The 15,639-nt window shown below is 45.5% G+C and overlaps 1 protein-coding gene across 2 annotated transcripts in view; it reads right to left on the reverse strand.

Annotated features, from left to right (window-relative positions):
* Positions 1-6,705, reverse strand: part of LOC142473254 (acid-sensing ion channel 3-like) — a 42,803-nt gene extending 36,098 nt beyond the window's left edge. Inside the window, exon 1 of one of the 2 annotated variants that reach the window (XM_075580443.1) lies at positions 6,521-6,705. The gene's annotated coding sequence lies outside the window, so the exon portion shown is untranslated. The remainder of the gene's footprint in view (positions 1-6,520) is intronic. The other variant, XM_075580444.1, reaches the window with a different exon arrangement.
* Positions 6,706-15,639: the final 8,934 nt, after the last annotated feature.

Consider the following 15,639-nt stretch of genomic DNA (forward strand, 5'->3'; position numbering starts at 1 on the left):
GCTGTGTAGGAAGTCTCCCAAGGGGAGTAGGTTTTTATTTTATGGTTTGTGTTTTTCCTTAAAGGGACAGTGTGCTTATTCTTCTGTTGTGTTTATTGAGAATAAACCAGTGGAGTTAAAGCCTAACCCATTGTTTAGCCTCTTACTGACCCGCCACGAGGCTGCCCTGCCACAGCCTGTATATATCACAGTCCCCTGTATACCTGGGTATATAACCACCCTGTATACCTGTATATATCAGTCCCCTGCCACGAGGCCATCCTGTCACACCCTGTATATATCACAGTCCCCCATATATATCACAGTTCCCTGTATACCTGTGTATATAACACCCTGTTTACCTGTATGTCACAGTTCCCTGTATACCTGTGTATAAAACCACCCTGTATACCTGTATATGTCACAGCCCCGTGTATATATCACAGCCCCCTGTATACCTGTGTATATGTCACGGTAGACCAGAACTTTTAACACCAAAATATCCGGATCCTTTGATTGAGCAAAGCAAGAGATACAATAAATTGTGAATTATTTACAGAATGAACACACATTCGTTTACAAAAACACTCAAAATACACTTACTGGGACAGGGGCAAACGAAAAAATCTTGTTCCCAAAACGAAATCTTGGAAACAAATGTCTCTAGGAGCAATTTCCCAGGAGCGGGGATTGCTCGCAAACAGAGCTGGAAACAGTCTTTGGTCAGTGGCGCATGTCCGTCGTCAGGGCAGAGGCGGAGCTTGGGAAGTGATCCGGGGGGAAGACTGGCTGAACAAGTAGACCCCATGTCAGAGCGGAGGCAGAGATTGGACGCGGAACCCACGGAGGGACAGACCGTGCGCGCGCGTAGCGGAACCGCCGTGGCATCGGGCTTCCTGAGTGCCTGATGGAATGGAATGGTGAGTTCTGGCCCTCAGGATGGCGAATCCTCACAGTGGGGTTAGTTCCGCTCAAACGCTTCTTGCTTCCGCGTCCGGGCAGCAGGTGGTGACACGCAGGGCTGGAACGCACTTCCACCTCCTTGCTACGGTGTCCTCCGAGGTACAAACTTTCTTGTGTGGACTAGAGCAACGCGTTTCGATTTGAAAAAAATCTTCCTCAGGCTCTCCACAGAAGTCCCGTATAGTGTTTAAATACCCTCCTTACAGTCAGTAATGCGCATGCGCAATGATGTCAGTCAGTCTGTAACCAATGGTTACTTGCTCCGAAGTCCCGTGTCCCGGCTTACTCAAGTTACACTGGTATCCGATGAAAAAATGACGTTAACCCCTCATTGGCACAATGAAAGTGGGTGGTATAATAGATGAAAACACCTTACAGCAAAGTTATTGTAATAACATAAAAAAATAAGTAGTTTCACATTCTAAATTTTAAAAAACAATATCACATAATCCTTCCTGACTATAACACACCAATACCTCGTATACTACATATATTGTTAAGGCTCTGATGCTGCCATTCAGTGATACGTTCCCATAGCTGCTCTTTATTCAAATCGTAACCCTGCCAGTATTAAAAGCTGAGGCATAAGAACAAATCCGAATAAAAACCTCCAAATTCCCTGGAGGAGAAAATATGTTTGCGAGGGTAACGTAAGACTAGATAGTAAAATTCTAAGATGAAATAAAACTTAAGCTAACAGCGCCACCTAGTGTTGTAAATTGGAGGCAGTATATAGACGATGTTCTTTTTATATGGAGATTTGGGTACAAGGGACGAATTGGATTCCTTCATACAGTATATAAATCAGAATGAGATAAATCTCAAATTCACTTCGGAGTGCAGTGATAAAGAAATTCACTTCTTAGATTTAACAATATATAGAGGACAAAAAAGTCAAAACAAAAACTTTAAAAAAAAAAAAGAAGTCAACTCGAACAATTACCCGCTCAATTCGAGTTGCCACGATAGACAGTGGATTGACAATATCCCCTATGGGCAATTCCGACAAGTGAGGAGGAACTGTACAGAGGATACTGTCCTCAGAGACCAAACTAAGAGCCTCAAAAAAAGATTCATAGAGAGGAAGTATAATTCAACCCTAATTGGGGGAGCAATCAGCAAAGCTTCAGCCTTACAACAAAAGGATCTATTAGTGGTGAAGCCCAAGATCACGAATACAACATTTAACGTCCCTTTCGTTACTGGATACAATAAAGATGCTGATATAATCAGAAAAATCATTAGGAAGCATTGGCACATAGTACAAATGGACACGGTCCTAAAAAAGTAACTACAGAGATGCCAAAAATTATTTTTAAGAATGGCACAAATTTAAAGAATAGGCTGTCGCCAAGTCTTTTAAAGAATAAGGCGAAGGCAACCACTCCCAACTGGCTCTCACGACCGGTGTGTCTCTTTAGTTGTCAGGGATGCAAGGCTTGCACGCAGGACTCCAAGGAAAAGAGCACCTTTAAATCCCACACAACAGGGAGGAATTTAAAACTAAAAATGTTATTAACTGTAGGTCCACATTCGTGGTCTACCTCCTGGAGTGCCCATGTGGTCTCCAGTACGTCGGACGAACTTCGCGACCCCTCAGAGTCTGCGTGCTGGAGCACATGGGCAATATCCGCAGGAGGTTGGCCACGCATAGTGTCTCCAGACACTTGGAGACAACCCATGGAGCAGACCCAGCGGGACTGGTGTACAAGGGGATTAAATGTATTCCCCAGGACATCAGAGGAGGAGATAGGCTGACTAAATTCAGTCGCATGGAGACCTATTGGATGTCCAGGCTTAAGACCATGACTCCGCACGGCCTCAACGTTGATATTGATCTTGGGGCCTTTATTTAAAATAAAAGGTTCAAGGTCTCGTTGATATCATTGCGATTGAGAGCCCCTTTTCTAACGGCCTTTTGCTTTCGCCGCAGTTATATATCCACGCCACCATCGGCCACCTTTTATTATTTGTTTTTGGTTGTTCTGAGCTGTGTGCGGCCTAATTTTGGCCCCGTCGGCCTCCTTATTACCCCACTCTGTTTTTTTGGATTTGAATTAATTTTTAGATATACAATTTTATGGGGACACGTGTGTAATCCTTTAGGATTCCATTAAGATTTGTACCAACCCAACAGACGATACATTATGCCTGTGATGATGCCAAGGAGTTTATTCTGTTTTTCTTTAGGTTTAGGGAGATCTGATGCTTAATAATACTCCTTTTATCATTGGTGCCGTTATATGAGTTTTTAGGCTCTCAATTGCTAAGTCCAATGTATTTCAAGCATTGGTTGGCAATACTCGGCAACGGAGCTGACCTGGGTCACTGTCCTCAACGGAGCTGACCTGGGTCACTGTCCTCAACGGAGCTGACCTGGGTCACTGTCCTCAGCGGAGCTGACCTGGGTCACTGTCCTCAGCGGAGCTGACCTCGGTCACTGTCCTCAGCGGAGCTGACCTGGGTCACTGTCCTCAGCGGAGCTGACCTGGGTCACTGTCCTCAGCGGAGCTGACCTGGGTCACTGTCCTCAGCGGAGCTGACCTGGGTCACTGTCCTCAGCGGAGCTGACCTGGGTCACTGTCCTCAGCGGAGCTGACCTGGGTCCCTGTCCTCAGCGGAGCTGACCTGGGTCACTGTCCTCAGCGGAGCTGACCTGGGTCACTGTCCTCAGCGGAGCTGACCTGGGTCACTGTCCTCAGCGGAGCTGACCTGGGTCACTGTCCTCAGCGGAGCTGACTTGGGTCACTGTCCTCAGCGGAGCTGACCTGGGTCACTGTCCTCAGCGGAGCTGACCTGGGTCACTGTCCTCAGCGGAGCTGACCTGGGTCACTGTCCTCAGCGGAGCTGACCTGGGTCACTGTCCTCAGCGGAGCTGACCTGGGTCACTGTCCTCAGCGGAGCTGACCTGGGTCACTGTCCTCAGCGGAGCTGACCTGGGTCACTGTCCTCAGCGGAGCTGACTTGGGTCACTGTCCTCAGCGGAGCTGACCTGGGTCACTGTCCTCAGCGGAGCTGACCTGCGTCACTGTCCTCAGCGGAGCTGACCTGCGTCACTGTCCTCAGCGGAGCTGACCTGCGTCACTGACCTCAGCGGACGGTAAGAGGCTTTCTGTAAAGTTAGTATTTTTAGCAATTTAATAACACTAGGTGGCGCTATTAGCTTAAGTTTTATTTAATCTTAGATTTTTTTCTATCAAGTCTTACGTTACCCTCGCAAACATATTTTCACCTCCAGGAAAGTTAGATTTTTTTATTGGGATTTGTTCTTATGCATGCTACGGGCAGGGCCGTCTTAACAGCATTATAGGACCCCGGGCAAAGCAGAAAATAGAGTAAGGCTTTTGGGCGATTTCTGGCAACTCTCACATAGGGTTTTACCCGAGCAATAGGTACAGTACCACATGGACAACATTATCCGAAACCCCAGTGTCCTGAACCAAACCCACCCAGTCCCGGTAATCAGTTGGTGGCTTGGGGACTTTCTGTTCACCCAGTGACCCATGGTGGCTGTGTCGGGAACCCGAACTAGATGGGACAGGGACAATGGCAGTGGCAATGGGGCCAGGGGCTGGGGCCTTGAAAGCAACAGTATCCGGGGCAAAGTCCTTGGCTAGGCCACGGCCTACCACTGGTGATGCCCTCTTAGTGGTTGTGTCAGCAGGCTGGCATTTTCCACGGTCCACAACCTTGTGAATAGAGCGCTCCATTTCGCGCCTGGAGAGGCCAGGTCCAGGTCCCGCACCGGAAGTACGTCATCGCTCAGGGGGTTGTGCCGGAAGTACATGGCGTTCCTCTTTGTAGAAGTAGGCGCCGAGCAGGGCCTCTTCACTGGATACCTCCATCGCAGCCTGCAGGGAGTAAAGGGTTGTTGCCTCACCGCTCCGCTGGCTCGAGATGGTCGTCGGTTCATCTGGAACGCTGTCAGGTACCTCCTCGACAACACTGGGAGCCTCCACGGCCGTGGGGCTTCTCCGCGGTTCAGGCCGCACCAGCTCTCGCCGTGTGGTGGTCTCTGAACTCTGCCGCTCCACTCTGAAGGTAGGTGGCTCTTTGTCCTCAGCTTCACAATGGCAGTCCGCCGGTTGGCGCATCAGCACAGGTCGGCTACTGTCGTTGGTAGAAGATGATGAGGGTAGGGACACCTCCGCAGGGGAACGGCGTCGGGCGCCTCACATTCACAGATGGCTAGCGGCAGAAAGCGATCCCGCCTCTGCGCCACTAGTTGAACCGCTCTCAACTCTCCCTGGGTAGTCACCTTACCCGGTGGTTCTGACATCTGGGGTTCCGGCTCTTGAACCGAGTCTGGAACCGGGGTGCTCGGACCCCCTGGAACATCTGTTAGGGCGCACAGGTCCACTGGAGCATCCACGGCCATCTTTTCTGGGAGGGCCGCAACGATCAGAGTGACGGCCCAGTCCTTCTTTATGGCGGCTGTGGGTATTAGCACCGCAGGCCGCACTGTATAGGAAGCTCCATTCTGCTTGCTAGCTCCCAGGAACTGAAGGTGCGGCAGCTCGCATCCGGCTCCTCCCTCAGTGTAGATAGAGCTCTCTGATTGGTGCTCACTGTGCCCCCCCCCCTCTGGTGGAGTTTAGAGGAGGGGCACACAGCAGCGAGGAGTGGTTTTGGCTCAGCGTTGAGCCACGCACATCGCGGGGGCGGGGCTCTGGTTTTCGCACCAGACCCAGACAGATTTCTGCATAAAGTTCTCGTTCAGCCTGTTTGCAAGCGGCACGTGCGCGCTCCAGACTTGGCGGGAGACGCCATTTTAGATCGTGCAACTCACGTGGCGCCTTCCCGGGCAGGGAAGCCTCCATTTTGTGCACAATTCCTTCTATTAACTATGAGTCACGTCTAGTATCCCAAACAAGGGAACCTCCATCTCGAGCACAGTCTGTTCTCTGACCCCACAGGAGTCCCGATTCTTTCGGGAATCCATTTCCTGTGGTCGCTGCAGCACATGGTAGTCTCTGACCAGTGGGGCATTAATATACCCCAGGCTAGGCAAAACTCCCCCATGCAGCACACTGCACACGATAACAGTCCTTTGTGAGCACTCTGTGGCTCATAGTCTGGCTACTGGCTAGTAGTACTCTGGACTCTTCCCTGTGCAGTACTCTTACGTTGCCCCCTCAGCTGCCAGTGTCTCGCAGATCCTTCCCTCGGTGGCTCCTGGGGAACACCCAGGTACACCCCCCTTCTAGGTATCTCAATTACCCCCCTCAGGGTGACTAGAGCAGCAATAGCCCTATGTCTCCAGATCTATTCACCCTTTAGGGCCGGCTAGGTCGTGCTTTGCGAGGTTACAATCCTCCTGACTACACCTAGCCTCCCCTTCCTTAGCACTTGCTCTTGAAGCAAACATTATTTTCTTTCAGTTTTGCTTCGCTGAAAGCCTGTCCTGATGATCTCAGCAGCGCCTCCAAATGTAACACATATTCCCCCCCCCCTGGGAGATTTTGCTGCTACATGGAGTGTGGTGCATATTTGCTGGCTCACAGTAGATCTGAGTCTCCCGCATGGTGGTAGGGGATGTCAGAACAGGCTTCTGAGGTATAAACTGATTCGTACTCACAGTGACAGCGCCTTCATCTCTTACAGGCCCCAGGGATGTGGGGAGCAATCCCTGCAGGAGAGTTTCTTTTCCCTTCCCCTGATAGATTGCACAGCATACACAACAACAGGAACTTCTTAGGGCCTTCACCCTCAGATGTATCCCTGGACATTCACTCCAGGCCTAGGGAACTTGAAGCAGTCCTAGCTCTTTCCTAACTCCCTGGTGGAGTAAGTGGAACAGTCTCCCACTCCACTTCCCTAGGGGAGGGAGTACAAACTAGCAGAGCCCTGCACAGTTATTCGGGTAGACCAGCCTCTCTCAGGGGTAGAAGCACAAATGCTGAATTTGGTAGTGCAGCCCCTTAAGTACAGGAAAAGCAGGAAGCAGGTCTGAGTCCCTGATTGGACAACCACAGGCCTGGTTGCACCGCCTCCCCTGTGACTCACTGAAGCTGCAAGGCATGGGGAAAACCCAGGGTTAGTCCTGGCAGGCCTGTGTTTACCAGAGCTTACTGCCAGGAGAAGGGCAGACTGGTAGCCAGAAACCAGTCCTGCCTACACCTGAATATATCACAGTCCCCTGTATATCACATCTCCCTGTATACCTGTATATATCACAGCTCCCTGTATACCTGTATATATCACATCTCCCTGTGTACCTGTATATATCACAGCTCCCTGTGTACCTGTATATATCACATCTCCCTGTGTACCTGTATATATCACAGCTCCCTGTGTACCTGTATATATCACAGCTCCCTGTGTACCTGTATATATCACAGCTCCCTGTGTACCTGTATATATCACAGCTCCCTGTATACCTGTATATATCACAGCTCCCTGTATACCTGTATATATCACAGCTCCCTGTGTACCTGTATATATCACATCTCCCTGTATACCTGTATATATCACAGCTCCCTGTGTACCTGTATATATCACAGCTCCCTGTATACCTGTATATATCACAGCTCCCTGTGTACCTGTATATATCACAGCTCCCTGTATACCTGTATATATCACAGCTCCCTGTATACCTGTATATATCACAGCTCCCTGTATACCTGTATATATCACAGCTCCCTGTATACCTGTATATATCACAGCTCCCTGTATACCTGTATATATCACAGCTCCCTGTATACCTGTATATATCACAGCTCCCTGTGTACCTGTATATATCACAGCTCCCTGTATACCTGTATATATCACAGCCCCCTGTGTACCTGTATATATCACAGCTCCCTGTATACCTGTATATATCACATCTCCCTGTATACCTGTATATATCACAGCTCCCTGTGTACCTGTATATATCACAGCTCCCTGTATACCTGTATATATCACAGCTCCCTGTATACCTGTATATATCACAGCTCCCTGTATACCTGTATATATCACAGCTCCCTGTATACCTGTATATATCACAGCTCCCTGTATACCTGTATATATCACATCTCCCTGTGTACCTGTATATATCACAGCTCCCTGTGTACCTGTATATATCACAGCTCCCTGTATACCTGTATATATCACAGCTCCCTGTATACCTGTATATATCACAGCTCCCTGTATACCTGTATATATCACAGCTCCCTGTATACCTGTATATATCACATCTCCCTGTATACCTGTATATATCACATCTCCCTGTATACCTGTATATATCACAGCTCCCTGTATACCTGTATATATCACAGCTCCCTGTATACCTGTATATATCACAGCTCCCTGTGTACCTGTATATATCACAGCTCCCTGTATACCTGTATATATCACAGCTCCCTGTATACCTGTATATATCACAGCTCCCTGTGTACCTGTATATATCACAGCTCCCTGTGTACCTGTATATATCACAGCTCCCTGTGTACCTGTATATATCACAGCTCCCTGTGTACCTGTATATATCACATCTCCCTGTATACCTGTATATATCACAGCTCCCTGTATACCTGTATATATCACAGCTCCCTGTATACCTGTATATATCACATCTCCCTGTGTACCTGTATATATCACAGCTCCCTGTATACCTGTATATATCACAGCTCCCTGTGTACCTGTATATATCACAGCTCCCTGTATACCTGTATATATCACAGCTCCCTGTATACCTGTATATATCACAGCTCCCTGTATACCTGTATATATCACAGCTCCCTGTATACCTGTATATATCACAGCTCCCTGTATACCTGTATATATCACATCTCCCTGTATACCTGTATATATCACAGCTCCCTGTATACCTGTATATATCACAGCTCCCTGTATACCTGTATATATCACAGCTCCCTGTGTACCTGTATATATCACATCTCCCTGTATACCTGTATATATCACAGCTCCCTGTATACCTGTATATATCACAGCTCCCTGTATACCTGTATATATCACAGCTCCCTGTGTACCTGTATATATCACAGCTCCCTGTATACCTGTATATATCACAGCTCCCTGTATACCTGTATATATCACAGCTCCCTGTATACCTGTATATATCACAGCTCCCTGTATACCTGTATATATCACATCTCCCTGTGTACCTGTATATATCACAGCTCCCTGTATACCTGTATATATCACATCTCCCTGTATACCTGTATATATCACAGCTCCCTGTATACCTGTATATATCACATCTCCCTGTGTACCTGTATATATCACATCTCCCTGTATACCTGTATATATCACATCTCCCTGTATACCTGTATATATCACAGCTCCCTGTGTACCTGTATATATCACAGCTCCCTGTGTACCTGTATATATCACAGCTCCCTGTGTACCTGTATATATCACAGCTCCCTGTATACCTGTATATATCACAGCTCCCTGTATACCTGTATATATCACAGCTCCCTGTATACCTGTATATATCACAGCTCCCTGTATACCTGTATATATCACAGCTCCCTGTATACCTGTATATATCACATCTCCCTGTGTACCTGTATATATCACAGCTCCCTGTATACCTGTATATATCACAGCTCCCTGTATACCTGTATATATCACAGCTCCCTGTATACCTGTATATATCACAGCTCCCTGTATACCTGTATATATCACAGCTCCCTGTATACCTGTATATATCACAGCTCCCTGTATACCTGTATATATCACAGCTCCCTGTATACCTGTATATATCACAGCTCCCTGTGTACCTGTATATATCACATCTCCCTGTATACCTGTATATATCACAGCTCCCTGTATACCTGTATATATCACAGCTCCCTGTATACCTGTATATATCACAGCTCCCTGTGTACCTGTATATATCACATCTCCCTGTGTACCTGTATATATCACAGCTCCCTGTATACCTGTATATATCACAGCTCCCTGTATACCTGTATATATCACAGCTCCCTGTATACCTGTATATATCACATCTCCCTGTATACCTGTATATATCACAGCTCCCTGTATACCTGTATATATCACAGCTCCCTGTATACCTGTATATATCACAGCTCCCTGTATACCTGTATATATCACCGCTCCCTGTATACCTGTATATATCACAGCTCCCTGTATACCTGTATATATCACAGCTCCCTGTATACCTGTATATATCACAGCTCCCTGTATACCTGTATATATCACAGCTCCCTGTGTACCTGTATATATCACAGCTCCCTGTGTACCTGTATATATCACAGCTCCCTGTGTACCTGTATATATCACAGCTCCCTGTATACCTGTATATATCACAGCTCCCTGTATACCTGTATATATCACAGCTCCCTGTATACCTGTATATATCACAGCTCCCTGTATACCTGTATATATCACATCTCCCTGTGTACCTGTATATATCACAGCTCCCTGTATACCTGTATATATCACAGCTCCCTGTGTACCTGTATATATCACAGCTCCCTGTGTACCTGTATATATCACATCTCCCTGTATACCTGTATATATCACAGCTCCCTGTATACCTGTATATATCACATCTCCCTGTATACCTGTATATATCACAGCTCCCTGTATACCTGTATATATCACAGCTCCCTGTATATATCACAGCTCCCTGTATACCTGTATATATCACAGCTCCCTGTATACCTGTATATATCACAGCTCCCTGTATACCTGTATATATCACATCTCCCTGTATACCTGTATATATCACAGCTCCCTGTATACCTGTATATATCACAGCTCCCTGTATACCTGTATATATCACATCTCCCTGTGTACCTGTATATATCACAGCTCCCTGTATATATCACAGCTCCCTGTATACCTGTATATATCACATCTCCCTGTGTACCTGTATATATCACATCTCCCTGTGTACCTGTATATATCACAGCTCCCTGTATACCTGTATATATCACAGCTCCCTGTATACCTGTATATATCACAGCTCCCTGTGTACCTGTATATATCACAGCTCCCTGTGTACCTGTATATATCACAGCTCCCTGTATACCTGTATATATCACAGCTCCCTGTGTACCTGTATATATCACAGCTCCCTGTGTACCTGTATATATCACAGCTCCCTGTATACCTGTATATATCACAGCTCCCTGTGTACCTGTATATATCACAGCTCCCTGTATACCTGTATATATCACAGCTCCCTGTGTACCTGTATATATCACAGCTCCCTGTATACCTGTATATATCACAGCTCCCTGTATACCTGTATATATCACATCTCCCTGTATACCTGTATATATCACAGCTCCCTGTGTACCTGTATATATCACAGCTCCCTGTGTACCTGTATATATCACAGCTCCCTGTATACCTGTATATATCACAGCTCCCTGTGTACCTGTATATATCACAGCTCCCTGTATACCTGTATATATCACAGCTCCCTGTATACCTGTATATATCACAGCTCCCTGTGTACCTGTATATATCACAGCTCCCTGTGTACCTGTATATATCACAGCTCCCTGTATACCTGTATATATCACATCTCCCTGTATACCTGTATATATCACAGCTCCCTGTATACCTGTATATATCACAGCTCCCTGTGTACCTGTATATATCACAGCTCCCTGTATACCTGTATATATCACAGCTCCCTGTGTACCTGTATATATCACATCTCCCTGTGTACCTGTATATATCACAGCTCCCTGTATACCTGTATATATCACAGCTCCCTGTATACCTGTATATATCACAGCTCCCTGTGTACCTGTATATATCACAGCTCCCTGTATACCTGTATATATCACAGCTCCCTGTGTACCTGTATATATCACAGCTCCCTGTGTACCTGTATATATCACAGCTCCCTGTATACCTGTATATATCACAGCTCCCTGTATACCTGTATATATCACAGCTCCCTGTGTACCTGTATATATCACAGCTCCCTGTATACCTGTATATATCACAGCTCCCTGTATACCTGTATATATCACATCTCCCTGTGATACCTGTATATATCACAGCTCCCTGTGTACCTGTATATATCACAGCTCCCCTGTGTACCTGTATATATCACAGCTCCCTGTATACCTGTATATATCACAGCTCCCTGTATACCTGTATATATCACAGCTCCCTGTATACCTGTATATATCACAGCTCCCTGTATACCTGTATATATCACAGCTCCCTGTATACCTGTATATATCACAGCTCCCTGTGTACCTGTATATATCACAGCTCCCTGTGTACCTGTATATATCACAGCTCCCTGTATACCTGTATATATCACAGCTCCTGTGTACCTGTATATATCACAGCTCCCTGTATACCTGTATATATCACAGCTCCCTGTGATACCTGTATATATCACAGCTCCCTGTATACCTGTATATAATCACAGCTCCCTGTATACCTGTATATATCACAGCTCCCTGTATACCTGTATATATCACAGCTCCCTGTATACCTGTATATATCACAGCTCCCTGTGTACCTGTATATATCACAGCTCCCTGTGTACCTGTATATATCACAGCTCCCTGTATACCTGTATATATCACAGCTCCCTGTGTACCTGTATATATCACATCTCCCTGGTATACCTGTATATATCACAGCTCCCTGTGTACCTGTATATATCACATCTCCCTGTATACCTGTATATATCACAGCTCCCTGTATACCTGTATATATCACAGCTCCCTGTGTACCTGTATATATCACAGCTCCCTGTGTACCTGTATATATCACAGCTCCCTGTATACCTGTATATATCACAGCTCCCTGTATACCTGTATATATCACAGCTCCCTGTATACCTGTATATATCACAGCTCCCTGTGTACCTGTATATATCACAGCTCCCTGTATACCTGTATATATCACAGCTCCCTGTATACCTGTATATATCACAGCTCCCTGTATACCTGTATATATCACAGCTCCCTGTATACCTGTATATATCACATCTCCCTGTATACCTGTATATATCACAGCTCCCTGTATACCTGTATATATCACAGCTCCCTGTATACCTGTATATATCACAGCTCCCTGTATACCTGTATATATCACAGCTCCCTGTATACCTGTATATATCACAGCTCCCTGTATACCTGTATATATCACATCTCCCTGTATACCTGTATATATCACAGCTCCCTGTGTACCTGTATATATCACAGCTCCCTGTGTACCTGTATATATCACAGCTCCCTGTTATATATCACATCTCCCTGTGTACCTGTATATATCACAGCTCCCTGTATACCTGTATATATCACAGCTCCCTGTATACCTGTATATATCACAGCTCCCTGTATACCTGTATATATCACAGCTCCCTGTATACCTGTATATATCACAGCTCCCTGTATACCTGTATATATCACAGCTCCCTGTGTACCTGTATATATCACAGCTCCCTGTATACCTGTATATATCACAGCTCCCTGTATACCTGTATATATCACATCATCCCTGTAGTACCTGTATATATCACAGCTCCCTGTGTACCTGTATATATCACAGCTCTCCCTGTATACCTGTATATATCACATCTCCCTGTAGTACCTGTATATATCACATCTCCCTGTATACCTGTATATATCACAGCTCCCCTGTATACCTGTATATATCACAGCTCCCTGTATACCTGTATATATCACATCTCCCTGTGTACCTGTATATATCACAGCTCCCTGTGTACCTGTATATATCACAGCTCCCTGTATACCTGTATATATCACAGCTCCCTGTATACCTGTATATATCACATCTCCCTGTGTACCTGTATATATCACAGCTCCCTGTGTACCTGTATATATCACAGCTCCCTGTATACCTGTATATATCACAGCTCCCTAGTATACCTGTTCATATATCACAGCTCCCTGTATACCTGTATATCATCACAGCTCCCTGTGTACCTGTATTATCACAGCACCCCTGTATACCTGTATATATACCTGTATATATCACAGCTCCCTGTGTACCTGTATATATCACAGCTCCCTGTATACCTGTATATATCACATCTCCCTGTATACCTGTATATATCACAGCTCCCTGTATACCTGTATATATCACAGCTCCCTGTGTACCTGTATATATCACAGCTCCCTGTACTATATCACAGCTCCCTGTATACCTGTATATATCACAGCTCCCTGTATACCTGTATATATCACAGCTCCCTGTATACCTGTATATATCACAGCTCCCTGTGTACCTGTATATATCACAGCTCCCTGTGTACCTGTATATATCACATCTCCCTGTATACCTGTATATATCACAGCTCCCTGTATACCTGTATATATCACAGCTCCCTGTATACCTGTATATATCACAGCTCCCTGTGTACCTGTATATATCACAGCTCCCTGTTACCTGTATATATCACATCTCCCTGTATACCTGTATATATCACAGCTCCCTGTATACCTGTATATATCACAGCTCCCTGTATACCTGTATATATCACAGCTCCCTGTGTACCTGTATATATCACAGCTCCCTGTATACCTGTATATATCACAGCTCCCTGTGTACCTGTATATATCACAGCTCCCTGTATACCTGTATATATCACAGCTCCCTGTATACCTGTATATATCACAGCTCCCTGTATACCTGTATATATCACAGCTCCTGTACCTGTATATATCACAGCTCCCTGTATACCTGTATATATCACAGCTCCCTGTATACCTGTATATATCACAGCTCCCTGTATACCTGTATATATCACAGCTCCCTGTATACCTGTATATATCACAGCTCCCTGTATACCTGTATATATCACAGCTCCCTGTATACCTGTATATATCACAGCTCCCTGTGTACCTGTATATATCACAGCTCCCTGTATACCTGTATATATCACAGCTCCCTGTATACCTGTATATATCACAGCTCCCTGTGTACCTGTATATATCACAGCTCCCTGTATACCTGTATATATCACAGCTCCCTGTATACCTGTATATATCACAGCTCCCTGTATACCTGTATATATCACAGCTCCCTGTATACCTGTATATATCACAGCTCCCTGTGTACCTGTATATATCACAGCTCCCTGTATACCTGTATATATCACAGCTCCCTGTATACCTGTATATATCACAGCTCCCTGTATACCTGTATATATCACAGCTCCCTGTATACCTGTATATATCACAGCTCCCTGTATACCTGTATATATCACAGCTCCCTGTATACCTGTATATATCACAGCTCCCTGTATACCTGTATATATCACATCTCCCTGTATACCTGTATATATCACAGCTCCCTGTATACCTGTATATATCACAGCTCCCTGTATACCTGTATATATCACAGCTCCCTGTGTACCTGTATATATCACAGCTCCCTGTATACCTGTATATATCACAGCTCCCTGTATACCTGTATATATCACAGCTCCCTGTATACCTGTATATATCACAGCTCCCTGTATACCTGTATATATCACAGCTCCCTGTATACCTGTATATATCACAGCTCCCTGTATACCTGTATATATCACAGCTCCCTGTATACCTGTATATATCACAGCTCCCTGTATACCTGTATATATCACAGCTCCCTGTATACCTGTATATATCACAGCTCCCTGTTACCTGTATATATCACAGCTCCCTGTATACCTGTATATATCACAGCTCCCTGTATACCTGTATATATCACAGCTCCCTGTATACCTGTATATAT

This window comes from Ascaphus truei (assembly GCF_040206685.1).
Source record: "Ascaphus truei isolate aAscTru1 chromosome 2 unlocalized genomic scaffold, aAscTru1.hap1 SUPER_2_unloc_1, whole genome shotgun sequence".
Taxonomy (NCBI): domain Eukaryota; kingdom Metazoa; phylum Chordata; class Amphibia; order Anura; family Ascaphidae; genus Ascaphus; species Ascaphus truei.